This window comes from Scyliorhinus canicula, chromosome 3, assembly GCF_902713615.1.
Source record: "Scyliorhinus canicula chromosome 3, sScyCan1.1, whole genome shotgun sequence".
NCBI classification, from domain to species: domain Eukaryota; kingdom Metazoa; phylum Chordata; class Chondrichthyes; order Carcharhiniformes; family Scyliorhinidae; genus Scyliorhinus; species Scyliorhinus canicula.
The window spans coordinates 259,749,884-259,777,066 of NC_052148.1; the positions used below are offsets into that span (position 1 = coordinate 259,749,884).

General features: G+C 46.4%; 1 long non-coding RNA gene across 1 annotated transcript; it reads left to right on the top strand.

The window, feature by feature from the left end:
* Positions 1-3,716: 3,716 nt before the first annotated feature.
* LOC119963771 lies at positions 3,717-24,920 on the top strand. Its single transcript, XR_005460166.1, has 3 exons — positions 3,717-3,804; positions 12,980-13,145; positions 24,834-24,920. It is a non-coding gene; the product is annotated as an uncharacterized LOC119963771 (long non-coding RNA).
* Positions 24,921-27,183: the final 2,263 nt, after the last annotated feature.

The window sequence follows — 27,183 nt, forward strand, 5'->3', positions numbered from 1 at the left end:
GCTTGATTTTTAGATGCAGCTCAACTCCAGTCACAGAGCCCAGTGAATCTTCAGACACCTTCTCATACTTCATCAGATGTTGTTGCAAGTTGCTCTTTGAATCCACTAATTGATTAACTATTTTTCAGTTAAGCCTAATCGTAGCCAACCTTACTCTGCCAAATAGAGCAGGAAAGTTTCCATGGACAACCCCAACCCTAACCCAACTTCGACGTCTACCCATTTGCTTCTCCATTCACCAAAATGCATCCTATTAATGGTACAGCCTCTTCAGTGTTTGTCCTTAGTATCAAATTCAACATTTTTAAAAGTAAATGCCTCAGCTTTTGATGATAAATTGTCTCAGGTATTAGCGATACGGCTGCACCCATATCCACTTCCATTTTAATTTCATGACCGACAAGTTTTGGATATCTCAAAAACGTTGTTGGTCACCCTGCATTGACAAGACACCCAGCTTAAGCTCTTGCAGTAGGTCAGTTTCATTGTCTTTTGAGTGGCCATGAGCTTCAACCACTAATTTGTAGATATGACTAGATTGTTTACTTGTGCTGTTCTTCTTGCTCCTTCTTGGTATAGGAGAAGCTTTCTGAGCCCAACACGCTTTGGCAGTGAAGCCCTTCTTGCCACAGTTTTTGCATGTCTTTGATTTACTCCAGCCTCCCCCGACTGTGCGTCCGACCTGTGTGCAATGATGACATGGTTTCACCTTTGCAGCCTTGTTCTTCGAGGTATCCAGTTTTTGGATCTTTGCTTCAGCCCCTGTGTGTGAGTCTTCTCTTGTTGCAAGCTCCATTGATGTGGCAACTTCCACAGCAGCTTTGAGATTTAAATCACTTACGGTAAGCTGCTTCTTCTGAATTGCTGAACTGTATAATCCACAAACCAGTTTGTCTCGAAGAGTATCATCAAGTGCTGTACCAAATTAACAATATCTAGCTAATCTTCTTAAAGACATTATAAGCCGCAAAATGGTTTCACCTCCTTTCTGACAACGTCAGTGGAATTGAATCCTTTCTGCAATCAGTAACAGCTCAGGAGAGAAATGTCCCTCTAAAATTTGCAATAATTCACTGAATGACTTGGCTCGTGGTTTTGCTGGGGGAACACGATTCTGCAGCATCAAAAACATTTTACAGTTAACTGAGCTGAGAAATGTTGTGAGCTGTAGGTCCTCTGGTGTCTGGTTAGCTATGAAAACAATTGGAATCTTTCTTCATATGAATTCCATGTTTAATAATCCTCATCAAACACGCCTACGGTGCCCGTTTTTCCTGCCATTTTTAGAGTCTTCATTTCCTCTCTTCCAATTGTGTTGGAAAGTATGGCACAACAATCCCTCGAACATGCAATGATGAAATCTTTCCCTTTTATGCCTGAATATAATTTTGACTTTTAGCCTGAATAGTGGTCCGTGTAAAGTTGGCAAACTTCGAAGTCCCCGTTTCCTGCAGCATATGTAGCTTCGCTGTCTGCAGCCCAGAACCCACTCACTTCAATGCAAGCAAATCTTTCCAGGTTGTTGGTCTTCTTACTCATAGTTGCAGTCAAAAGCTTCTGTTAACCTTTCACGTGGGCAGCAGTGCTTTGCCCGTGAGCGGTCCGTGTATTTGCCAATCCGGTCTCGAGGATCTTCTGCTGCTTCCGATGCCATCGTACAATTAATCATGGAAAATCTTCTTTCCAGTGATTTTCCTGCCTCTATCCTCATCGCCAGTTTTCCCTCCTGTTATATTTATTTATTGCTGCAAAGAGAAGAGGGATGGGGGTGCCCCAACTCTGGATTCTTGTGAAGTATGATGAGGGGCTTATTAAGGGTTTAGCTCCTACAATCAAGATAGTGATCTGCCCAAAGGCCGCGTAAGCACTCTGCTGACATCATGACACACCACATGACTCAGAACCAACAAAGCTGTTTTCCCAGATGCATAACATTTCCTTTATTAGCCGGGGCTTAGAATTCTAGAGGAGGGAGGTTATGCCGGTACTGTATAAAATGCTGGTTAGGCCACAACTGGAGTACTACATGCGTTCTGGTCATCACGTTATAGGAAGGATGGGATTGCACTGGAGAGAGTGCAGAGGAGATACCGCCTGGGCTAGAGAGTCTGAGTGATGAGGAGATATTGGATAGGCTGGGGCAGTTTTCATGTGAGCAATGAAGGTTGAGAGGGGACCTGATAGAGGTGTATAAGATTATAAGAGGCACAGATAGGGTGAATAGCGAGGCACTTTTTCCATTAGTAGAGGGGTAAATAACCAGGGGCATGGATTTAAGGTAAGAGGTAGAAGATTAAGAGGGGAGCTGAGCAGAAACCTTTCTACCCAGAGGGTGGTGGGAGTCTGGAACTCAGTGCCCGAAAAGGCGATTGAGTCAGAAACTCTTGTAATATTTAAGAAGTATTTAGATATTAATTTGCACTGCCGTAACCTTCAGGGCTATGGGTAAGAACTAGAAAATGGGATTAGTGTAGTCAGAATCAGAACTTTCTTGACCGCTATGGATCCGATGGGCTGAATGTCTGCCTTTTGTGCTGTAAATGACTATGAATGTATGAATCTTGTGAAGCAGATGGGTTTTTAGGGCAATTGACAATAGTTTCATGGTCATCATTGGACTTTTAATTCCAGGTTTTTATTGAGTTCAAATTTCACCATCTGCTGTGAGCTATACCCTGTGTCTCTGGATTACTGGACCAATGACAATACCTCTCTGCCATGCCCCCCCCCCCCCCCCCCCCACTCTCCCATTTATCTTTTTAAAGCTCTGATATTAAAATATTGTGTTTATGGATATATATAATGAACATATGAAAAGAAACAGAGAAAACAAAAACAGCTGGTCCATGCAGGGATGGTTTACCAGACTGATTCCTGGGATTGGATGAGGAGGGATTGAATCGGTTAGGATTGCATTCGCTGCAGTTCAGAAGAATTTGGTGGGGGGGGGGGGGGGGGGGGGGATCCCGATGGTGGGTGTGCCCAGAACCAGGGGTCACAGTCTGCTGACAAGCGGTAGGCCATTTAGGACAGAGATGAGGAGAAATTTCTTCACCCAAAGAGTGGTGAGCCTGTGGGATTTGTTACCAAAAGAAGTATTTGAGCCCAAAACATTGTATGTTTTTAAGAAGCAGTTAGATATAGCACTTTGGGTGAAGGGGATCAAAGGATATGGGGGGGGGGGGATGAGGCTATTGAGTTGGACGAACAGCCATGATCATAATGAATGGCGGAGCAGGCCCGAAGGGCCGAATGACCTCCTCCTGCTCCTATTTTCCATGTTTCTATCCGATCTGTCCAAAACAGGCATTACAGAGTGAAACACTGTCAACCCCAACACTTCCTCCTGTCAACAGTCATGAAGACAGGCGGAAAAACAGACCAGGAATGAGGGAGGAGTAGGAGCATTGGTCAAGCAGTGTAGGGATCAGTAAGGCAGGGTGGGTAGGTGGAGATGGGGAGGGATTTGAAACAAAGGGAGTTTTTAAAAATCAGTGGGGGTTGGGGGAGTGAGTGGACCTTGGCTGGACAAATAGTGTGTGTGTGTGACTGACTCCCTGGGGCGGTGGCACTCTACAATGTGGAGACTGGAGGCCTGCAGCTTGTAAGGGGGCTATTTGATCAGCAGGATCAAGATGATGAAGGCACTGCCTTCAGGCAAGCTGTGCTTCTGTATAATGAGTGCAAACACGGGGCGGCCTTCAGCACATTTGCTTTGGAATCTGCAGCAGGTTACCTTGGCCGTATCTATAGTGACGCCGCCAAACACAGCGTCGTTCCTACAGGCGGCTTGCGGAAGAGCTGGTAAGTGGATTGCACTGTGCGCTTCTTTAGCATTTGGGTTCGGAGTCCCGAGATGAGGGCCATTGTGAGGGAGTTTCCCTTTATTACTGGGCTTGCTTGGTCCATCTGACTACTGACAGCCTCTTTCCCGGAGCATCCTCCCCGCCTTTATTAAAGTATTCCCCTTGATCAGTTTACCTGCTGTGAGGTAGTACAACGCTTCTCTCTTTGCATTGTACTTCCTTCTGGCTTTGATGAAGCCCTGTTATTTGATTTTTGGTGTTGGACAATGGTTGGAGACACTGTGGAATTTGCCATTGCCGAATTACTAACTCGTGGATTTGAAATGCAACAAACACAACTCTGGTCTCCAAATGGAATCTCAGAGGCACTGGAGAACCTGCAAAATAAAACTTTGCGAGGCTGATACCAGAACTGGCAGGTTACAAGTGTCAGGAAAGACGGATTAGGCTGAGGTCCCTATTAAGAAAATAGAGGGCTCCAGTGACTGATAAAGGGTTTTGATAAGATAGATGTGATGTCAAGAAACAGAGGCAGTTTTAAGTAAACCATGTATGTATTTGCGGGTATTAGAAATAGGTTGTAGACTTTTTTTAAAAATATTTTTATTCTCCTTTTTCTCATTTTCTCCCAAATTTACACCCACGATAAACAATAATCAGCAGTAACAAATATGTCAATCCCCATATCAATAACAACGATCCCATCCTCCCATCAAACCCCAAACATTAGCCCACATGTTCACATAAACAAATGACAAAAAGGAATCAGGAATCACCCATAGTCACTATTAACACACACAGCCCCCCTCCGCCCAACCCCTCCCACCCATCCCCCCTAACTAATGTTCGATGATATCCAGTTCTTCAAAGTGCATAATGAATAATGCCCATGAATTGTAGAACTCCTCCATCCTTCCCCTCAGTTCAAACTTAACCTTCTCAAGAGTCAAGAATTCCAACAGATCCCCTCGCCACGCCAGGGCACAGGGTGGAAAGGCTGCTCTCCAACCAATCAGGATCTGTCTTCGGGCGATCAATGAGGCGAAGGCTACAATATCTGCTTCTGCACCCGATTCCAACCCTGGCTGGTCTGACACCTGAATATGGCCCCCATGCACCACTTTAGAAATTACCCTAAAAACCGCCTTCCAGTAATCCTCCAGCTTTGGACAGGACCAAAACATATGAACATGATTAGCATCAGCCCCCCCCCCCCACGCCGCCCCCCCCACCCCACCCCGCCCCCCCCCACCCCCCCCCCCCCCCCCACCCCCGCAACGTTTACACACATCTTCTACTCCTTCAAAGAATTGGCTCATCCTCACCCTTGTGAGGTGTGCTCTGTGTACCACCTTCAGCTGTATCAGCCCCAACCTCGCACACGGGGTGGAGGCGTTCACTCTCCGGAGCACCTCACACCAGAACCCATCCTCCATATCCTCTCCCAACTCTTCCTCCCACTTCGTTTGATCCTTTCAATGGTACCTTCTCCACTGGAGACACTACCCCCTTCTCCAGTCCCCTGTCATCAGCACCTCCTCCAGGAATGTGGAGGCCGGCTCCATGGGAAGCTCTGTATCTCCTTTCTGGCAAAATCTCGAACCTGCATATATCTAAACATTTCCCCCTGCTCCAGCCCATATTTTGCTTCCAGCTCCTTCAATCCTGCAAATCGACCCCTAAGAAATAAATTCTTTAGTGTCTTAATCCCCTTCTCCCATTTCTGAAAATTTCCATCCCACTTCCCTGGCTCAAATCTGTGGTTCCCCCGAATCAGCATTTCCCTTGACCCTGCCCCCAACCCGAACTGTTGGCGAAACTGCCTCCAAATTCTCAATGAAGCTATTATTACCGGTCTCCCTGAGTATTTCCCTGGGGCCATCGGGAGTGGCGCTGTTGCTAGTGCTTTTAATCCCGACTCCCTGCACAAACTCTCCTCCATTCTGACCCATTGGGAATCAACCTCTCTGACCCAGCTCCGCAACTTCTCCACATTCGCTGTCCAGTAGTAATACATCAGGTTCGGATGAGCCAAACCCCCTGCCTGCCTTCCCCTCTGTAGCAGCACCTTTCTAACTCTGGCCACCTTCCCTCCCCAGATGAACGAAGTAATCCTTCCCTCAATCTCTCTGAAAAAAGCCTTTGGCAGGAAAATCGGCAGGCATTGGAAAATAAACTGAAATCGCGGCAACACGTTCATTTTAACTGCCTGTACCTGACCCGCCAGTGACAGAGGGAGACCATCCCACCTTGCCAGGTCGGCTTTCACTCTCCTCACCAAACTAGAAATGTTGTACCTACGGAGTCCTCCCCACTCCCGGGCAACCTGCACCACCAGATACCTAAAGTGAGCCCCTGCCCTACGGAATGGCAGCCCCCCCCCCCCCCCCCCCCCACCCCTGGCCAAGACACCACAAATTACTCACTCTTGTCTAGATTTAGTTTGTACCCCGAGAAGGACCCAAACACCCGATGCAGTTTCAATATTCCCCCTATTGACACACTCGGTTCTGACACGTGTAACAGCAAGTCATCGGCATATAAGGACACCCCATGCTCTATCCCCCCCCCCCCCCGCACTATTCCTTTTCATAACCCCGATGTGATGGCCAACGACTCAATCGCAAGTGCAAACAGCAGGGGGGACATAGGACATCCCTGCCTAGTCCCACGGTGGAGAGAAAAGTATCTCAAGCTGATGTTGTTTGTGCAGACACTCGCCCTCGGCTCCTTATGTAGTAGCTTTAGCCAATTCAAAAATCTTGGTCCAATCCCAAACCGCTCCAGAACTGCCATCAAGTACCCCCATTCTACCCAGTCAAACGCCTTCACAACATCCAATACCACAACCACCTCTCTTTCCTTCCCCTCCGCCAGTGCTATAACCATGTTCAACACTCTTCTAACGTTTGAAAAGAGGTGCCTCCCTCTCACAAACCCCATCTGATCTTCACCCATCACCTTCGGGAAACACTCCTCCAACCTACCCGCCAGTACCTTCGCCAATACTTTTGTGTCTACATTCAAAAGTGATATGGGCCTATATGACCCACACTCTAGAACATAGAACATAGAACAGTACAGCACAGAACAGGCCCTTCGGCCCTCGATGTTGTGCCGAGCAATGGTCACCCCACTCAAACCCACGTATCCACCCTGTACCCGTAACCCAATAACGCCCCCCCTTAACCTTACTTCTTTAGGACACTACGGGCAATTTAGCATGGCCAATCCACCTAACCCGCACATCTTTGGACTGTGGGAGGAAACCGGAGCACCCGGAGGAAACCCACGCACACACAGGGAGGACGTGCAGACTCCGCACAGACAGTGACCCAGCCGGGAATCGAACCTGGGACCCTGGAGCTGTGAAACATTTATGCTAACCATCATGCTACCGTGCTGCCCCTTATCTTTTTTTGCCCTGTCGGGTCCTTATCTTTTTTTAGCAATAGGGAAATCGATGCCTGCCCCAACACCCCCTTCCCTGTCGCCTCTTCAAACGTCCCCACCATCAGGGGTGCCAACTTATCCTTGAATTTTTAAAAAATATTCCATCGGAAACCCATCCGGCCCTGCCACCTTCCCCGACTGCATCCTCCCAATTGCATCTTTTACCCCCCCCCCCCCCCCCCAAGGCGGCTCTGACCTGTACAACCTCTCATAAAATTCCTCAAAGGCCTTGTTAATCAGATCCGGAACCACTACCAACTTCCCTGCCCTATCCCTCACCCGAACAATTTCCCTTTCCATTGCCTCCCTCCGGAGCTGACCTGCTAACATACTTATCTCCATACTTGCAAACTGCACCCCTTGCTCGCCTCAGTTGGCGCACCGCCTTCCTGGTAGATAGTCGGTCAAAGCTCGCCTGTAGTTCCTTCCACTTTTCCAACTTCGCTGGGTCCCCATCTTCTGCATAACTCCTATTTACTGCCAACATCTCATCTATTACCCTCTGCCACTCCAACCTCTCCTCTTTGACCATCCTGGCCTCAAACGAGATCACCTCACCCCTCACCACCGTCTTTAGAGCCTCCCAGACAACTGCCTTCGACACCTCACCCGTACAGTTGAAACCTACATATTCCTCAATTACCTTTTCAATTTTGTCACAGAACACTTGGTCCCCCAAAAGTCCCACATCTAATTTCCACCCCGGCCTCTGCGCTACCCCCTTCTCCAGTACCATATCCACCCAATGCGGAGCATGATCTGACATTGCAATTGCCGAGTATTCCGACCCCTTAACCCCAGCCAGCAAAGCCTTCCCCACCACAAAAAAGTCGATCCACGAGTATACCTTATGGACTGCTGAGAAAAACGAGTACTCCCGTTCCCTCGGGTGCAGAAACCTCCAAGGATCCACTCCACCCATTTCCACCATTAGCCCAGCCAACGCCTTCGCCCCCCCCCCCCCCCCCCCCCGATGAGAACAGCGAGCATGGCCGTGACCTGTCCAACCTTGGCTCCTACACCAAGTTCCAGTCCCTCCACACTATCAGTTTGTGTGTGCCCAAGTTGGGGATGGCCCCAAACACCTTCTTTGCTAATCCCACATCATCTCAATTGGGACCGCATATACATAACAGCACCACTAACCTCCCCTACAGCGCCCATGTCACAATCATATGTCTACCCCCCTGATCTGCCACCACATTCTCCATCTGGAAATGTACTCTTTTGCTGACCATTACCACTACCTTCGAGCCCTTCCATCAAATCCAGAGTGAAACACCTGACTAACCCAGCCCTTTTTAAGTCTCACCTGGTCCTTCACCCTCAAGTGAGTCTCCTGCAGCATTGCCACATCGGCTTTCAAGCTTTTAAGATGTGCAAGCACCCTTGACGTCTTGACCGGACCTCCTAATCCCCTCACGTTCCACGTGACTATCCTAACTGGGGGTCTCTCACACCCCCCCCCCCCCCCCCCCCCCACCCTACTTATCCACCACCATCATACCACCGGGCCTTGCCCCGTGAGCCTGACCCGTCCCTATCCATTATTAACATAGGTTATAGCTTTGAGTAAGTTTTGTCTTTCTGTATTTGAAAGGGTTAATTACTTCAGTTTGATTCAGGTGCCTGTATGGTAATGGAGGTTTACAATATGGAAGCAAACAAGACGTAAAGGACAACTAGGTAATTGCTTCGCAATCAGAGGCCACATTAGGGCAGAAAGAATTTTAGAGTTAGTTTTAAGCTGGACCCAGGGGAAGCTGGACAGTTCATGAGAATTGCAGAAAGTAAACCCCAAAAGAGCAACTAAAAGTCCAGAATCCAGGGAGTTGGAATTAAAGTATGTTGCAGGACAACAGCTCAGTTAAAGGGACAAAGAACAGGAAGTTGAACTGGGTCCTGTTCAGGGGAATTCAAGTAAAAATCAGAGAAAATGCTATGAGTTAAAGACAGTAAGAAGTCTTACAACACCAGGGTAAAGTCCAATAGGTTTGTTTCAAACACTAGCTTTCGGAGCACTGCTTCTTCAGGAGCAGTGCTCCGAAAGCTAGTGTTTGAAACAAACCTGTTGGAATTTAACCTGGTGTTGTAAGACTTCTTACTGTACTCACCCCAGTCCAACGCCAGCATCTCCACATTATGAGTTAAAGAGACAGCTTCATGAACCAAATTGAAAGTCAGCCGAGATAAATCAACAATTTGGTGACATCCTCACACAGCCTATGAAGCAGTAGTGTCCTGTTGGTGTGGCTGGGGGCCTGAGAGATTGTGTGGCAGCTTGGATGCAGGTGGCAATCCAAGGCAGAGGAATACTGAAGGGAGAGGCTGAAATCCTGGACATGGATCCTTGATGAAAGATCCAAGAGAAAACGCTGGTTGTGAGAAGGTTTTAAGATGTGTTTTTTCAAGAACAGGAGTTTGGAAGAACTCACGTGGAAGTCAGAGTTCCAGTGAGACCAGTTGTCAAACAGTGTGATGAGCATCTGGGAGGATTTGATGAGAAATCCTCTGAAGTTGTATTGGGTAGCATCTAGCATCTGTCACTTGGTTTCAGAGTGTGGTGTCTGACCACAGGCGGCCTCTTTGTTTTCATGGACTAGGAACTTCATGAGAATATCCAAATATAAACCTGTGTTTCAATTATAAATCCTTATAAATTTTATTTATAAATCAGTGAATACCAGTAACAATATATCTGGGGTGATGGAGCAGTGTATTAGAATCAATATTTTATGTTTAATAAACGTTTTATTCTTTTGTGAAAAGTTCATTGGTAGCCCTGTGACTCTGTTGATCCGTGTTTCCAATCAAAAAATAAAAATTACGAGCTATCGAGCCAGGTATCCACTATTGAATCTGTCAGTCCGGTAGTGACATTAACTCAGATCGTAACAGTGAAGAAGATGTCTCTGCCTGTGGGTGAGTCCAAAACCAGAGGTCAAAAAATATCAGGTAGTCACTCATAAGTTAATTCAGGAATTTGGGAGAAACTTCTTTACCCAGGGAATAGTTGGGATACGGGCACAGCAAGTGATTGGAAAGGCAAATGGAACATTGGTCTTTGTTGCAAGGGGAATGGACTATTAAAGTAGGGAAGTGTTGCTACAGCTGTAGGGGGCCTGAGTGAGACTGTATAGTTTTAGTCTCCTTACTTAAGATTGCATTCAAAGCAGTTCAGGGAAGATTCACTCGATTGATTCTTGGGGTAAAGGGGCTCCCTTGTGAGGAAAGATTAGACAGGTTGCACCTATGTCTCTTGGGGTTCAGAAGAATAAGAGGTGATCTTATTGAAACATATAAGGTCCTGAGCAGACATGACAGGGCGAATTCTGGGAGAAAGTTTCACCTTGTGGGGGAGTCTATAATTAGGGGGCCCAGTTCAAAAATTATGTGTCTCCCATTTTAAGACTGATGAGAATTTTCATCTCTCAGAGGTTGGTTAGTCTGTCGAATTCTCATCCCCAGAGAGCAGTGGAGGCCGCGTCATTGAATTTATTGCAGGCTGCATTCAACAGAGTTTTGACCAACAAGGGAGTTTGAGGGTTATGGGGGACAGGCAGGAAAGTGGCGTTCGAGCCACACCAGGTCAGGCATGTTCTTATTGAATGGCATAGCAGGTTGGAGGAACCAGATGGCCTCCTCCTGCTCCTAAATCCTGTGTGCTTCTGAATGTCGAACTCATTACCACGTGGAGCTGTTGAGGCAAATTGCCTTTGAGGGGAAGCTGGATAGATCCATGAGGGAGAAAGGAAGAGAAGGATATGCCAATTGGGTGTGATGAGGTACGGGTTGGGAGGAGGCTATTGTGGAGCACAAACACTAACATAGACTGGTTGGGCCAAGTGGCCTGTTTCTGTGCAGTTAATTCTATTTACAACAGGCCATTCGGCCCAACTAGTCGGTGTTTGTCCTCCTTGTGACAGGACAAAGTCTAAATCTGCAATAACAACCTATTGAGCAAATGTAAAGTTACAACAGGCCATTCGGCCCAGCTAGTCGGTGTTTGTCCTCCTTGTGACAGGACAAAGTCTAAATCTGCAATAACAACCTATTGAGCGACATCCCAGTCTGTGATGAGTGTGACTCCTTGCAACAATCGCAAGTATAGCACCTGCTGCAACAGTAATTATGAACTTTGTTTTTTATCTATACACTTCAAAACAAGGTAAAGCATGATTTATTTTGGTAAATACTCACATTGAACCACATCCAAGGTATTATATTTTTAAATAGTTAGAGAGAAACAGATTGAGAAATTGACTGGGAGATAGAAAAATATTCAGAGAAGCAGGGAGTCTGACCGAATAACAAAGAGGTAGGTCAGAGAGTGAGCAAAATAGAGAGCCAGTAAAGGATGGACGCTATCTCAACCATGAACGTCAGCCTTGTGAGTGACAAAGGGACAGAAAATGGAGGGACTGTGTTGAAAAGGCCAGTTGTAATAAGCAGAATGTTTTAGCATGCCTGGGGGTTGTCTTTGGGCAATATTGGATCGGCTTCCACTCATATGGTTTTCAATCTAAAAGTGCTGATTTCATAATGTAGTCTGGCAACAGAGCATTGACTGCAGGAGGTTGTGCCAGGACCCACTGTAACAGTCCCCGGCAGTTAGTGGGAGGAAGGGTTAAGGGCAATCGGTGACCGGGGTGGGGGGGGGTTGCCCTTGCTTTGCGCAGTTGGGTAGAAGTTGTAGAAACCCTCAAGATCAGGGGGAAGTTGGGACCCAAAAAGACATTAATCCTTTAGGAGCCTGTGACTGCATTCCTGGCCCAATGCTGGCGCAATTATCGGGCAGCATTGAAAATCACCTTGGCCTCTTCTTGCCTACACACTCAATGGAAACCATGATGTGGAGATGCCGGCGTTGGACTGGGGTGAGCACAGTAAGAAGTCTTACAACACCACGTTAAAATCCAACAGGCTTGTTTCAAATCACCAGCTTTCGGAGCACTGCTCCTGCCTCACTTGTTCAATACCGTGGCTGTAACACAGATTGCAAGCTCCGGATGCGGTTCGTTAATTGAGCTGTTAGCTCACCTGTCTGTTTGATAGTATTTCTTCCATCAAGAGTCCCATTTCCCTTCCTCAGGCATTCAGCTGCTTCAAGCTGTTGGCATTTTCTGGAAGTGATTAAATTACTTGACTGTCACCCGTGGCACTTTGCATTGACCAATCACAAATAGCAATGCCAGCTGTCGTCATGGTAAAAGGTTTTAATGTCCGATATGACATGCTGGTCGTAGTGGATTTCCTGAGAGTACGTGTGCAGGTAAGTGGCGCCATAAAAGACATTGGCAGGAATTGGAGTTTTATAAAGATGTTTGGAGAGCAAAAGTAAGAAAGGAAATATATATTAAAGATTTTGCCGCAGAGTCGTGTGTGTATAGGGAGTGTAGTAGGGGGCTAAGTGCGCAGCCTTGCGGGGCCCCGGTATTGAGGACTATCGTGGAGGAGGTGTTGTTGTTCATTCTGACTGATTGTGGTCCATGGCTCACAAAGTCAAGGAGCCAGTTGCAGAGGGAGGAGCCAAATCTGAGGTTTTGGAGTTTTGATATGAGCTTGGCTGGGTTTATGGTGTTGAAGGCGGAGTTATCGTCAATGAATAGGAGTCTGACCAAATTGTTGTATTGTGACGGGGGTGGGGGGGGGGGGGGGTGTTGAACGCACGGACAATAACTGTATAATAACGTTAGTTCTTTTCTTTACTTCTATTTTAGTGTGCAGAACGCTTAAGTCCCATATCGTCTTTCATAACTGAATCCCTTTCTCTGACCATGGGCATCTATTCAAGTAATTTCCACAGGAGTGGAGGACAGTTACTCCTGGAGTCCACTGACCCATCGCAGGCAAGCTGGATCACTGCGCACGCAGAAGCATGTCAACGTAAGTGGATTTAGAGATTCCTGGGAGCTGCAATGTGACCCATAGGTGCCATATAGGATACGGTTGTAAAATCAGCTCAGTTAAGTACTAGCAACTAAGATCAAGCGATCAAGTGACTAAGATTGGCGACTAACTTTCTTCAACAAGCTTAACTGCAGAAATTTGTTGGTACATACCGGATTATCTTGTAACTGGGTGTCATTAAATTAGATAACAGTGTTCATTACAAACATGACAGATTCAATATGGAAATAAGCCATTTCGTTTGCTGGAAATGTGAACACATGTTGGTTGCTTACTTATTTTTTTATCCTGGATTTGTTGAGTAAATGTTATTACTCACAACTTCTGTCCTCGAGCTCATTTTCCTTAATGAAGGCAATCAGCTATTTAATATTTCAAACAATAAATGATGCTAAATGCTCCCATGGGATAATCCCTTCAAGTGTTTAGCACTTCCTGACATTCTGGAATATTCTGCCATCTGTTCTTGTGCCCTCTCAATCTGAATTCAATTGATTTGTGCATCTAGAGATTGATTTATCTAGTGCCACTTTTTTTTAAATGAAATTTTTCAACTGTGTAGAAAAGAAAATGGGATTTAGGTCATTTGTGCTCGCTACCCCAATAGCTCAGTGGAACAAATGCTTGTCTTTGTGACCTGATTTAGAGAGCAGTGGAATGATAGAGATCAGAAAACTTGGGAGAATTTAGTTTTTATCCTTGTCAGGCCTATGGCAGCCATTTGTTCTGGCTGGATTAAATCAAGGTCAAATCAACAGAACATAGAAGTTTGAGACCACCCATGGTTCAATGATAAAATTTTTCTCTCTGAGCTAAAAAGCTGTGGGTTCAAGCCCCACTTGATCCCACAATCCATCAGGACAATAATAATCATCTTTATTATTGTCACACGTGGGCTGACATTATCACTGCAATGGAGTTACTGTGAAAAGCCCCCAGTCTCCACACTCCGGCGCCTGTTCGGGTACACGGAGGTTGAATTCAGAATGTCCAATTCACTTAACAAGCAGGTCTTTTGGGACCTGTGGGAGGAAAGCGAAGCACCCAGTGGAAACCCGCGCAGACACGGGGAGAATGTGCAGACTCCACGCAAACAGTGGCCCAAGCGGGAATCGAACCCAAGACCCTGGCGCTGTGAAGCAACAGTGCTAACCACTGTGCTACCATGCTGCCCCATGCTGCCTGACTTGGTGTCAGGATGAGGCCACTGAATCTCGCGAGAGGCCTCTTGCAAGATTTGCAATGCTCAAAACGTCTCACAAGATTCAACCAAACCTCATTCAGCGGCCTCCCCAGCAAGTGGTCACGCTGGCACTGATGAGATGTTTGTTGTGTTTGACAATTCCCCAATCTCCCGATGGTTCTGTTCCCTTCCCCCACACCCAGCCCCTTCTCTCCCTATCTACCCCCCCACCCCCAACCTCCTCCCCCCTCCCTGGTGCCCTCAGTGATCCTTGAAGTGCTGGTGGAGGGGGGGGGGGGGAATGACTGCTGTGACAATCATGGTGGCATTCTCAGAACTCTCCTCCGAAGTGTTCTCCTCGGAGTCAGGAGAGGGTACCGCCAGCCTCCGCGTTGGTGACCACTCTGTCCTCGGCCACCCCAGTCACCTCCAAGGCAAGCTCCTCGAAGGTGGTGAGGATCCTGATGTCTGGCACACCTCTGCCAGTTTGGGCCTTCTCCCAGCGATTGTGGAAGGGCTTTTCCTGAGGAGACATAGAGAGGGCATCATTCGTCACACAGGTGGTTCACAGTGGTGGTCGGGAGTGTGTGAAGAAGGGTTTGGATGGGTTGAAGGGGGAGGGGATGGAGGAAGGGTTGGGAAGTTGAAAGGGGAGGGGGTACACACTCCCGTGGAGGCAGAAAGGTCTCGTGGGTAAGGGCTCACTAATGCTGCTCGGTTTAGGTCATTGACTTTCTTCCTGCACTGGAGGCAATTCCTCCTGGTCACACTTCCAACGCTCACAGCCGCCACCACCCTGTCTCAGGCAGCACTGGCTTCCCTATGGCTGACCCTCCCTCGGGGGAACAGGATATCCCTCCTGGCCTTCACTGCGTTTAGCAGCCTCCCCAGGTCTGCTTCCCCGAAACTTGAGGCTGGTCTCCTCGGCGCCATTGTTGTGAGCTGGCTGGGGTTGGCCAAGCAAGTGCAGCTTAAGTCCTGCTCGACCTTGTTAGCGGGTGTAGCCACCGAAGTTGGCCATTCCCTCAATACGAAATGGAGGAACGCAAAGCTTGCAGGTTAAAATGGACAATGTTTGCAGCACAAGCAGGCTGCACCGAGCCAATGTGTATTCTGTCTGCTAAGAGAGCAGAAAGGACCAAAACGAACATTCCGCATACTAATGAGGCAATCTCCGGGATAGTTAACATAGCAATGGAACGATCCCAGGGACAATGGACACAAATAGAGAAGTGATTGCAACAGTGTATGGGAAACCAGACACCCCGGCACCAGCGGGGTTCGAAAACAAAGCATCTGAAGGCCCGCCCAGTAGCCGAGAGACAGCCTCAGTATTGGGGGGATTCAAACAAATCGATTGGGAAGAGACCCAATCGATTCCCAGCAGGTAAAGGGTCCGCCCAAAGGGGCGCGAAGCCCTAGGACCTATAAAAGACAGGTCCCAAACTTAGTTCGTTCTTCTTGACCAGCCCTCCTCTCTTGACCAGCCTCTCGACCAGCCTTTTACCGAAGAAGACCTTGTCCGAGAGAGAGGAGAGGTTTGGGACAGCAGCCGCCAGCAAGTAAGTGTCTCATAATGATCGCTACCAGAGATATACTCCTGACCCCTTTTTAACCCGTACCAACCTGAAGTCTGCGGACCAGTGCAGAGCAAGAGGCATGTCCCCTGAACCGGCAGTTCCTTTAAGATAAGTATTGGTTTATACAGCGGTAGGAACAGTTTAGTCATCTTAGCATGTGCATGAGTAGATTATAATTGTATTATAATAAACTCATTTGTTTGAACTTACTAATTGGTGTATGGTTTTATTGCTTTGAACTTGACCTTGAAACTTGTGGCGGTATCTTAACGATACCTGGCGACTCCAGAGCTAAGTAACGAAACAGAGCCAAATTGAGTGTTAAGCACACTCACTCAGAATGAGCAACATGGGCAGCTGGCGCGCGTGGTGCCAGTGATTCAGCTGGCGAGCCGTTATTTATGCCGAGAAGCTCGTGAGGCCTCATTCACCAATCAACGTTGAATAGCGTTGCCGGCCTCGCTGGGCTGGGCACCGGGAAGCTCATGGCAATCCCTGCTCGCTACAACACCTCGAAATCTTTCCGGAGAATCGCGCCCTAAGAAATATTTGGGTTGAAATCCGCTCGCTGTCCTTTGGTCAAGACTTCAAACCGAGGCTCCGACTGGTCTCTCTCAAGTGATTGTAAAAGATCCCATGGCACTGTGTTGAAGGGCAATGGAGTTCACCGGGTCCTGGCCAATATTTACCCCTCAACCAACAACACTCAAACAGATTATCTGGTCATTATCTCAATTCAGATTGTGGAATCTTGCTTTGCACAAATTGGCTGCTGTGTTTCCTACATTACAACAGTGACTACACTTCAAAAGTGCAGCTTACACTGACAGTAAAGTGCTTTGTAACATCCTGCGGTCATGAAGGACATTGTACAAATGCGTCTTCCTTCTTCTTATTACCTTTTTAAAATCCAAATAAATCCCATATGTATGAGTTAGAAAGGATATTTCTGCATTAAAGTTATTCAAGATAAGAGATAATTTGTAGACAATAATAATGCATTTTGACCGACAAAATTGGCAGATACTGCAATATTTCCTGCCAGAAGCAGTGCCTCACCTAGGATCAAGATGTCCGAATAAGAAATTTAATGAGCTGCCAGCAATGTCGTTTGACTTGGAACGACTTTCGGGAGCAGGCAGGAACACTGAGAATATCGGCGAACAAAAGGCACTGAATAAAGAATCAGTTTGTCCTGGGAACTGTTCTGACAGCTGTCCTGGAGAGAGTATTAGCAATGCAAGGGCAGAATCCAGAATAGGAACCTTTCCTCATAGTGCTCGATTAAACGTGCGTGCTGAACTAGGCAGTTATTTGCTGCATGTGTGTCGTTCAATAATATACCATTTGAACTACCAATAGATGGTCATTATGGACAAGTGGCTTTTGATGCAGGTTGATCACAGAATCAAAGCAGCTTACAGAACAGGCCATTTGCCCAACCCCCCCATGCCAGCTCTCTGAAAGGGCTATCCAATTAGCAAACTCACCCTGCTCATTTCCCATTACAATTTCTTTCACGTGTATATCCAATTCCTTTTTAAAATTACTATTGGAAAAAAATTACTATTGATAAAAAATGCTCATCTTCTCTTCAGTTCAACCAGTGCCCTCTCTTCGCCAACCAATATAAAAAAAATTCTCCTTACTTACCCTATCAGGACAATTTTGAACACTGCTATTTGGGCAGCACGGTAGCACAGTGGCTAGCACTGTTGCTTCGCAGCGCCAGGGACCCAGGTTTGATTCCCGGCTTGTGTCACTGTCTGTGCGGAGTCTGCACGTTCTCCCCATGTCTGTGTGGGTTTCCTCCGGGTGCTCCGGTTTTCTCCCAGATGTCCCGAAAGATGTACTTGGTAGGTGATTTGGACATTCTGAACTCTCCCTCAGTGTACCTGAACAGGTGATGACGTTGGGGATTTTCACAGTAACCCCATTGCAGTGTTAATGTAAGCCTATTTGTGACACTAGTAAAGATTATTATTATTATTAAATTTGTCTTACTTGGTCTGCTCCAAGGATAACATCCCCAGCTTCTCTAGTGGCTCAACATAACCGAAGTGCCTTGTCCCTAGTGTCACTCTATTGAATCCATTCGGCATCTCCTCCTGCGTTTTGACACCTTGATTTTTAAGGCAGTTTCTTGAATCCTCGTACTGGAGATATTCCTGTACTGTAAAACAGGTCGTGTTCAATTCCAAGAGGGTTGTCTCCCATCTTTGGAATCTGAAATCTTGTGACATTTTATGTGCATCACTCACATTGTAAACCAGGGGCTGGTTTAGGACACTGGGCTAAATCACTGGCTTTTAAAGCAGACCAAGGCAGGCCAGCAGCGCGGTTCAATTCCCGTACCAGCCTCCCCGAACAGGCGACGGAATGTGGCGATGAGGGGCTTTTCACAGTAACTTCATTGAAGCCTACTCGTGACAATAAGCCATTTTCATTTCATTGCAAAACTTCATTACCAAAGCAGTTTTATTGTGCCCACATCAAATGTAATAATAATAATCTTTAGTATCACAAGTAGGCTTACATTAACATGTAATGAAGTTACTGTGAAAAGCCCCTCATCACCACCTTCAGATACACAAAGGGAGAATTCAAAATGTCCAATTCACTTGGGAGGAAACCGGAGCACGCGGAGGTAACCCACGCAGATACAGGGAGAAAGTGCAGACTCCACACAGACAGTGTCCCAAGCCGGGAATTGAACCTGGGGCTGTGTAGCAACAGTGCTACCCACTGTGCTACCATGTATATATGAATTTAAACACAAAACATAGGGTAAAGCTATCAAGGGGTTTCAGTTCATGCATGCAGTTCACGGACTTGATAAATTTCCAAATTAGCCTAACTTTGAAGAGCACAAAACACATCAAGCCAGTACCACTCAATAACACAAAAGACAATTCTGGTGCACATACTGTTGAGGATTCAAATCCTGATAAAGTTAGCATTTTCAGACAGGATTCAATCAAGAAGGCAAAAATCAGAGCACCATGTGTCAAAATGTAGGCAGTTAAAGGGATGAACTTTAAAATGGTTGTACATCCACAATCCTGGTGCTCAAAACAATGACAGTCCGGGAAGGAGACAGACATTAAACGCACTTTTGCTTCAACATTTGGACATGAGCCTTGACAAGATCTTGGCAAGTCAGTTTCAAAGAATCACGGCTGAGCCCAGTCCTGTCCTTAGTTGACGCCAACAAACAGGAGCTGTTGGATAACAATTAGGTTTAGATTTACGCATTTGTCTATTAAGGCACCATGACAGAAGCAGCCTCAAAGGAAAAGAGAAATTAACTTAATATTTGAGGAAACATTTAGCGAGCTTGCCGATAATGTTCACCCTGATTTTATAGGCATCTGTGTTGCTCAAGGAGTCTCTTCAATTGGCCGACAGCCTACAGCAACACTTTCGTATGGAAAGAATCCGTTGAAAATCAGTGCCTTGGGATAATTTACCGCATTAAAGGTGCTATATAAATGCAATTTGAGGACTTTGGCGAAATCCTGCTATGAAAATGCCCCTATTTCGGTCACCCTTAGTTGTGATTCCATTCGCTACAGAAAGGAAGACTAGCGCTAATATTGTAGCCCTCCTGGCCTCAGACCATTCAAAAGTGCTGTATAGTCAACAAAGTACTTTTTGAAGTTTAGTCAATGTTGTGATGTAGGAAATAAGGCAGCTAAATTTCACATAGCGCAATCCCACAAACAACAATGTAATAATGACCGGTAATCTGTTTTGGAGATGTTGTTTGAAGGATAATCATTATCCAGGAGACCAGGGATAACTCACCTGCCTTTCTTCAAAATGGATCTTATACATCCACCTGAGTGGGAAAACAGGGCCTGCATTTGACATCTGAAAGGCAGCAACCTCCAACATTACAGCATTCCCTCAGCACCGCACTCAAGTGTCGACATAGATGTTTGTGCTCAGGCCTTGGAGTGGGACTTAAACTGCAACCTTAACCCTCAGAGGCAAGAGTGCTACCAACCCAACCACAACTGGCACTGAGAAGGGTTTCGGTGCTATAAATGTCAGACCTTGCTGTCGCAACAAACTATGCATATACTTATGCCTTATTAATAAACAGTTATTGTTCAATGATACAGACCTCTTCATGGGACAGCATACAACTGTACAACACTATCAATTGAGTTAAGGCTGTCGTAAAATGTAATAATAATATGGTGAAAAATGAATATGAAAGTTTTGTTGAAACCCATGTTATGTACATTAGAAATTTCATTCCCTGAGGAAATAAAGGTGGATGTTTTTCAAAGAATGGAGTGATGTGCGAGGAAAATCTTAGCTACGAGCACCTCATAAACGATTGTGTTTGTGGTGAATTCTCCGGCTATTCGCTGGCGGCAGGATTCTCTGGATCTGCAGACGATGGACTCCCGCCTTTTGGGGGGGGGGGGGGGGGGGGGGGGGCACGGTGGCTTTATGGGAAATTCCATTGTCAGCGACGGAAGCAGAGAATCCTGCCTCCGGTGACTGGTGCAACCAATAGCCACCAAGACAATTGCGTCTGGGAGGCCGGAGAATATGTACAAAGTACAATCCTGACCATGTGGTACAGAAACATAGATAAGATAGGAGCAGAAGGAGGCCATTCGGCCCTTCATGGCTGATCAAACAACTCAATAGCCTAATCTTGCTTTCCCCCACATCCTTTGATCCCCTTCGCCCTAAGTGCTGTATCAAACTGCTTCTTGAAACCATACAATGTTTTGGCCTCAAATGCTTCCTGTGGTAACGAATTCCTTAGGCTCACCACTCTCTGGGTGAAGAAATTCCTCCTTACCTCTGTCCTAAATGGTCTACCCCATATCCTCAGACTGTATCCCCTGGTTCTGGACACCCCCACCATCGGGAACATCCTTCCTGCATCAACCCTGTCCAGTCCTGTTCGAATTTTCTATGAGATTCCCCCCCTTCATTCTTCTGAACTCCAGTGAATACAATCCTAATCGATTCAATTTCTTCTCATACGTCAGTTCTGCCATCCCAGGAATCAGCCTTGTAAATTTTTGCTGCACTCCCTCCAAAGTTCAGAAATCCATGCTGGCTCTGTCCGATCCTGCCACTGTTTTCTAAGTGCCCTGCTATAAAATCTTTGATAATGGGTTCTAGAATATTCCCCACTACTGACGTCAGGTTTATTAATCCATAATTCCCTGCTTTCTCTCGACCTCCATTTCTATCTTCATGCTGACTTCTACCAGGCTTACTACTACGCTCTACTGCTCCCATGTAATTCTCTAGATCATCATGTGGGTGATATTGTTTCCCTAGTACCACATTTACCCTTCCGGAACATCCTAATACTACAGATAACATGCTTGCCTCTAATTCTGGAGAGTATGGGTTCAAGTCCCAATCCAAAAATTTGAGCACAAGAATCGCGGTTGACAATGCAGTGCAGTGCTGAGGGAGCCCTGCCCTGTCAGAGGTTAGCAAGTCTTTCAGATGAAAGGTTAAACAAAGGCCCTGTACACCTGATCGAGTGCTATTTTGTGAAAGAACAGGGCAGTTCCCCCTGGAATTCTGGCTGATAATTATCCCCGAACCAACATCACTAAAATGGGTTATCTAGCCATTAATGTAGTTCTGTTTGTGGGAGCTTTCTGTGCTCGAATTGGCTGCCACTTTTCCTAAATTCTGAGTGACGACACTTCAAAAGTACTTAATTGGTGTCGAGCGGAAGTCCGACGGACCATGTCCATATGTTTTGGGCATGCCTGGCGCTTAAAGAATTCTGGCAGGGCTTTGCTAGGGCTATGTTCAGGATTTTGGACACGCGGATGAAGCCGAGTCCAACAATAGCGATCTTTGGAGTGTCGGAGGATCCGGGAGTGCAGGAAGTGAAAGAGGCCGAGGTGTTGGCCTTTGCCTCCCTGGTAGCAATGTGGAGGGACTCGAAACCCCGAGCGTGGAGACCTGGGTTAGTGATATGGCTGGGTTCCTCAGCCTGGAGCAAATAAAATTTGCTTTGAGAGGGTCCTTGCTGGGGTTCTCCAGTCCGTGGCAACCTTTCCTTGACTTTCTAGGGGAGCGGTAAAATGTCAGCAGCAGCAGTAGGGAGTGTTGGGGGGGAGGGGGGCTCACGTGGGGGGAATTGCCTATTTAATGTATATTTGCGTTTTGTATAATAATAACAGCCACCTAGTTTTGTGAAATATTTTTCGTTTATTTTTCGGTTATGTGAAAATTCTGGTTGAAGAAAGCTTTAATAAAAACAATTTTTTAAAAGAAATTGTTGTCGAGCACTGTAGGACGCCCTGAGGTTGTGGTAAACAAATGCAAGTTTTTCTTTTATTCAATTTACCAATTGAACTTTCCCTTTGTGTTGTTTAAAACCTTCATTAAAGCTTTTACCAGAATGCCTCAGCCTTGTCTGAAAGACTTGCCACATAACTGACCTCGAAGCAACAGTCAGCCAGTGCTCGGTCAGCTTGACTGAAATGTTTTCATTCCTGCTGAGCTGGTTTTCCTGAAGTACTTGAAGAAACGCTGGAGGACAAATTCCAAAAAGACTTCAGTGAAGTAAAGTTTGTCCTCGTTGCCTTGTGTGAGACAGAATGGAATGACACAATTGTAGTGTTCTATAGACTTCAGAACGCAAAGAGCGCTCCTCCCACTGACCGCATATGATGGAGAACTTGCACAATTCCCACCTCATCACACCACAAGGAGACTTGCAACCAAGTTAGATGCACTTCCTTCTCCTATTGGTCAGTCCAGCGATGATTGGAAGGCTCCTTGTATATTTGCACATTTGTATGGATGTGTGAGCTGTCCAGAATCATTGCAGGAATGATATGCTCACCACAACACGGATTCCGATAAGTTACAGCACCGACTTTCATTCATAAGAACATAAGAACATAAGAACTAGGAGCAGGAGTAGGCCATCTGGCCCCTCGAGCCTGCTCCGCCATTCAATTAGATCATGGCTGATCTTTTGTGGACTCAGCTCCACTTTCCGGCCCAAACACCATAACCCTTAATCCCTTTATTCTTCAAAAAACTATCTATCTTTACCTTAAAAACATGTAATGAAGGAGCCTCAACTGCTTCACTGGGCAAGGAATTCCATAGATTCACAACCCTTTGGGAGAAGAAGTTCCTCCTAAACTCAGTCCTAAATCTACTTCCCCTTATTTTGAGGCTATGTCCCCTAGTTCTGCTGTCACCCGCCAGTGGAAACAACCTGCCCGCATCTATCCTATCTATTCCCTTCATAATTTTAAATGTTTCTATAAGATCCCCTCTCATCCTTCTAAATTCCAACGAGTACAGTCCCAGTCTACTCAACCTCTCCTCATAATCCAACCCCTTCAGCTCTGGGATTCATGACACCCTTTAATGTAGAGTTTCACAGGAGCAAACAACATCTGACATCGAGGACCACGAGGAGATAATTGGATAGGTGATCACAAGCTTGATCAAAGAGGTAGGTTTCAAGGAGCGTCTTAAAAAAATATACATGTTTAGGGAGAACTCCAAGGTTTAGTGGCTAAGCCAGTAAAACCTTAGCCACCAATGGTGGAGCAATGGAAATTGGAAAATCAACCCTGGGGCGGCATGGTGGCACAGTAGCTAGCACTGCTTCCCGACAGAGCCAGGGACCCAGTTCAATTCCAGCCTCGGGTGACTGTCTGTGTGGAGTTTGCACTTTCTCCCCGTGTCTGCTTAAGTTTCCTCCGTGTGCTCCGGTTTCCTCCACAGTCCAGAGATGTGCAGGCTAGGTGGATTGGCCATGCTAAATTTTTTTTAAATAAATTTAGAATATCCAATTATTTTTTTTTGTATTAAGGGGCAATTAAGTGTGGCCAGTCCACCTAACCTGCACATCTTTGGGTTGTGGGGGTGAAACCCACGCAGACACGGGGCGAATGGGCAAACTCCACACGGACAGTGACCCAGGGCAGGGATTCAAACCTGGGTCCTCGGCGCCGTGAGGCAGCAATGCTAACCACTACGCCACGTGCCGCCCTTGGTCATGATAAATTTCCCATTTGTCTCCAAGAATGTGCAGGTTAGGTTAAGGGGTCCAGTGAGGACATGGACCAGACTACATCTGGTGCCGCGGGCCAGGAGCATTGCACTCTTTACGGCTTCCAGCACCAACCCCATTTAGGGGCTCTCCTGCTATTGTCTTTGAATAGCGGGATGTGCGCCGGGCACAATCGCCCCCTGGTTGTGCTTCTTACTGCTAGTCTCATCAGCAGTTAGATCTGAACGTCACATCCCAGTTTCTCCCTCTTTCACTTTAAATGGGGCAAACAGACTGTCAAAAGGAAGCCTAAGTGCTCTGGCACCTGCTTTGCTATTGTTTCATATCTTTGCGCTGTTCCCTTGGAGAGGAATGCAAAGTAGTGAAACGATTCAAGCTGATCAGTAGTCTCACAAGCTGCAGTGATTTCAGAAATATAACAGGGGAGGGTAGGCAGAATGTGTGCTTTCTGTCATGCCTGTGTGCAAACATCATCATATCCCATGGGATGGTTCGTCCCATACCACTGGTAGCGTTTCATGGCCCCCGCAGCCCATATAACAGGATGGGGCACGGGAACCCACACTTATCTGACGCTAGATTCAGACCAGAATTATCTGGACTATGTTTCGAATCATGCAGTTGAGAGTCCAGAACGATTTCACCAGAGGAAAAGACTTCCCATGAGCCCTTCCGGCAGGCCCAGAACAAAATAATGCAAACACGCAGTGGAAACACTCTTGTGGTAACGGTACACAAGGGTCATTAAAGCCGAGACTGCCGTTTGCACAATGTACGAGGTGGGAATTACTGAGTCATAACCAGTGAAAGAAAATACAAAGCAAAAGCATCCCCTAATTGCCTCTTGCTTGTTTTCACAGTGACCATTCCAGAGGTACAGAGGTGCTGGAGCCGCTTCCTCCTCCTGCAGCCTGACAGAAACGGGAATGTTCTCCGAAGTCGCTTTCTCACTGTCGAGAGATTTAACCATCAGGTACTGAATGGTGTTGTGCGAGGGGGCACGAGGAAACTGTCTGAAAATGGTAAAAAGTAAAATATTATCCGTGTTGTAAGTCAATGAAGATGAGGAGATCTTGTGACTCAGTGGGTAGCATCCTGGCATCTGAGCCGGAAGCTCCGGGTTCAAGTCCCATCCCGGACATGATGGTCAAGGAAGGTGCATTCATAACATGACCAAACAGGCAGAGTATCAATCTGAAAAATCCTTCCAACACACATCAGTGGAAGGCGGCAAGAGTGGCCATGAAAGGATGCTGGAACCTCTGCCATCATAATCCATAGCTCCAGAAAACATGCATGTAAAATTGATTGATTGATATATTGTCACATATACTAAAGTACAGTGAAAAGTATTTTTCTGCGGCCAAGGGAATGTACACAGTACGTACATAGTAGAAAAAAGAATGATCAACAGAACACGTTGACAAATAGTACATCGACAAATAGTGTTTGATTACAGCGCGGAACAAGGGCCAAACAAAGCAAATACATAGAACATAGAAAAATATAGCACAGAACACGCCCTTCGGCCCACAATGTTGTGCCGAACTTTTGTCCGAGATTAAGAACAAATTAATCTACACCCCATCATTATACCGTAATCCATGTACCTATCCAATAGCCGCTTGAAGGTCCCTAATGTTTCCGACATGACTACTCCCACAGGCAGTGCATTCCATACCCCCACTACTCTCTGGGTAAATAACCTACCTCTGACATCCCCCCATATCTTCCACCATTCACCTTAAATTTATGTCCCCTTGTAATGGTTTGTTCCACCCGGGGAAAACGTCTCTGACTGTCTATCTATTCCCCTGATCATCTTATAAACCTCGATTAAGTCGCCCCTCATCCTTCTCCGTTCTAATGAGAAAAGGCCTAGCACCCTCAACCTTTCCTCGTAAGACCTACTCTCCATTCCAGGCAACATCCTACATGAGCAACAGCAGCATAGGGTGTAATTATATATGAAGTGGAAAAAAGTTTTAGTCGGTCAGAACGGTGATAAGAGATAAAAGAAAAGGGTCTGGGGGAGAGAGCTCGCAGGGAGTCGCCATGGTCCGGCGCCATCTTGAATTGTAAAACAAAAAGTGTATGTTGCCACAGCAACCCAAACTCCCTGAGGGAACAGTAACACACACACACATTACAGAAACGTCACACAGGAAAAGACCAGTTGGCCTGTCCAGCATGTCCTGTAAAAGGATGACAACTTAAGTACTCTCCACCCACTCTGAGCCAGCCAAGGCTAGGGGTGAGAAAACGAGCAAATAGGTTGAATTGGATAGGTCTGCCAATGTGCCAGCACAGGCCCAATGGGTTGAATAGCCTCCTTCTGTGCAGTATGATTCTATATAATCCTTAAGAAAGACAAAAAGACAAATAAAACTTCAAGGACACATGGAAGAAAATAATAATCTGGGATCTTCCTCTCCAGGCACGTATGGTAATCAAAATAGGGGCTGGTTTAGCTCACTCAGCTAAATCGCTGGCTTTTAAAGCAGGCCAAGCAGGCCAGCAGCACGGTTCGATTCCCGTACCAGCCTCCCCGGACAGGCGCCGGAATGTGGCGACTAGGGGCTTTTCACAGTAACTTCATTGAAGCCTACTCGTGACAATAAGCGATTTTCATTTCATTTCATTTTCAAATAGCTCCAAGAGATCACTGAGTTACATTACACTACTGACATATTAGACAAGGTGAGTCAGAAATAGGACCGTCACTCCCTTGAATGACTGCAGCAAATCAGCATTCACAAGAGCCAGGTGGTCACTTATAGAATGGTTACAACACACAAGGAGGCCATTCAGCCCGTCGTGTTCCAGTCATTGTGTCCTTTTGCTGCACATTATTCAAGGAAAAGTGCATTTTTCCAAATTACGATCCTAAATGCAACATCAGAGAATGGAAGGAGGCCAGCACATCCAATAATGGAATGAACGCTCTGCACAATGGGCCATGTGTTATAGGAAACTGAGATAGTTTGACTTCGCTGCATCAACACACTGTCCGGCTGCAGTCTGCGCCTGCAACAGGCAGCTATGCTGATATAATTTGGAGAATCTACAGCCTTTTAATTATAGTCAATTTTCAAAAATAATTCTGATGGTGCAGGCATTTATCGCCCATCTCTAAGTGCCTTATTAGTGCCGCTTGTAGAGGTTACCAAGGGTCAGTGGGCATAGAGATTGGATACATGATGTCCTCCA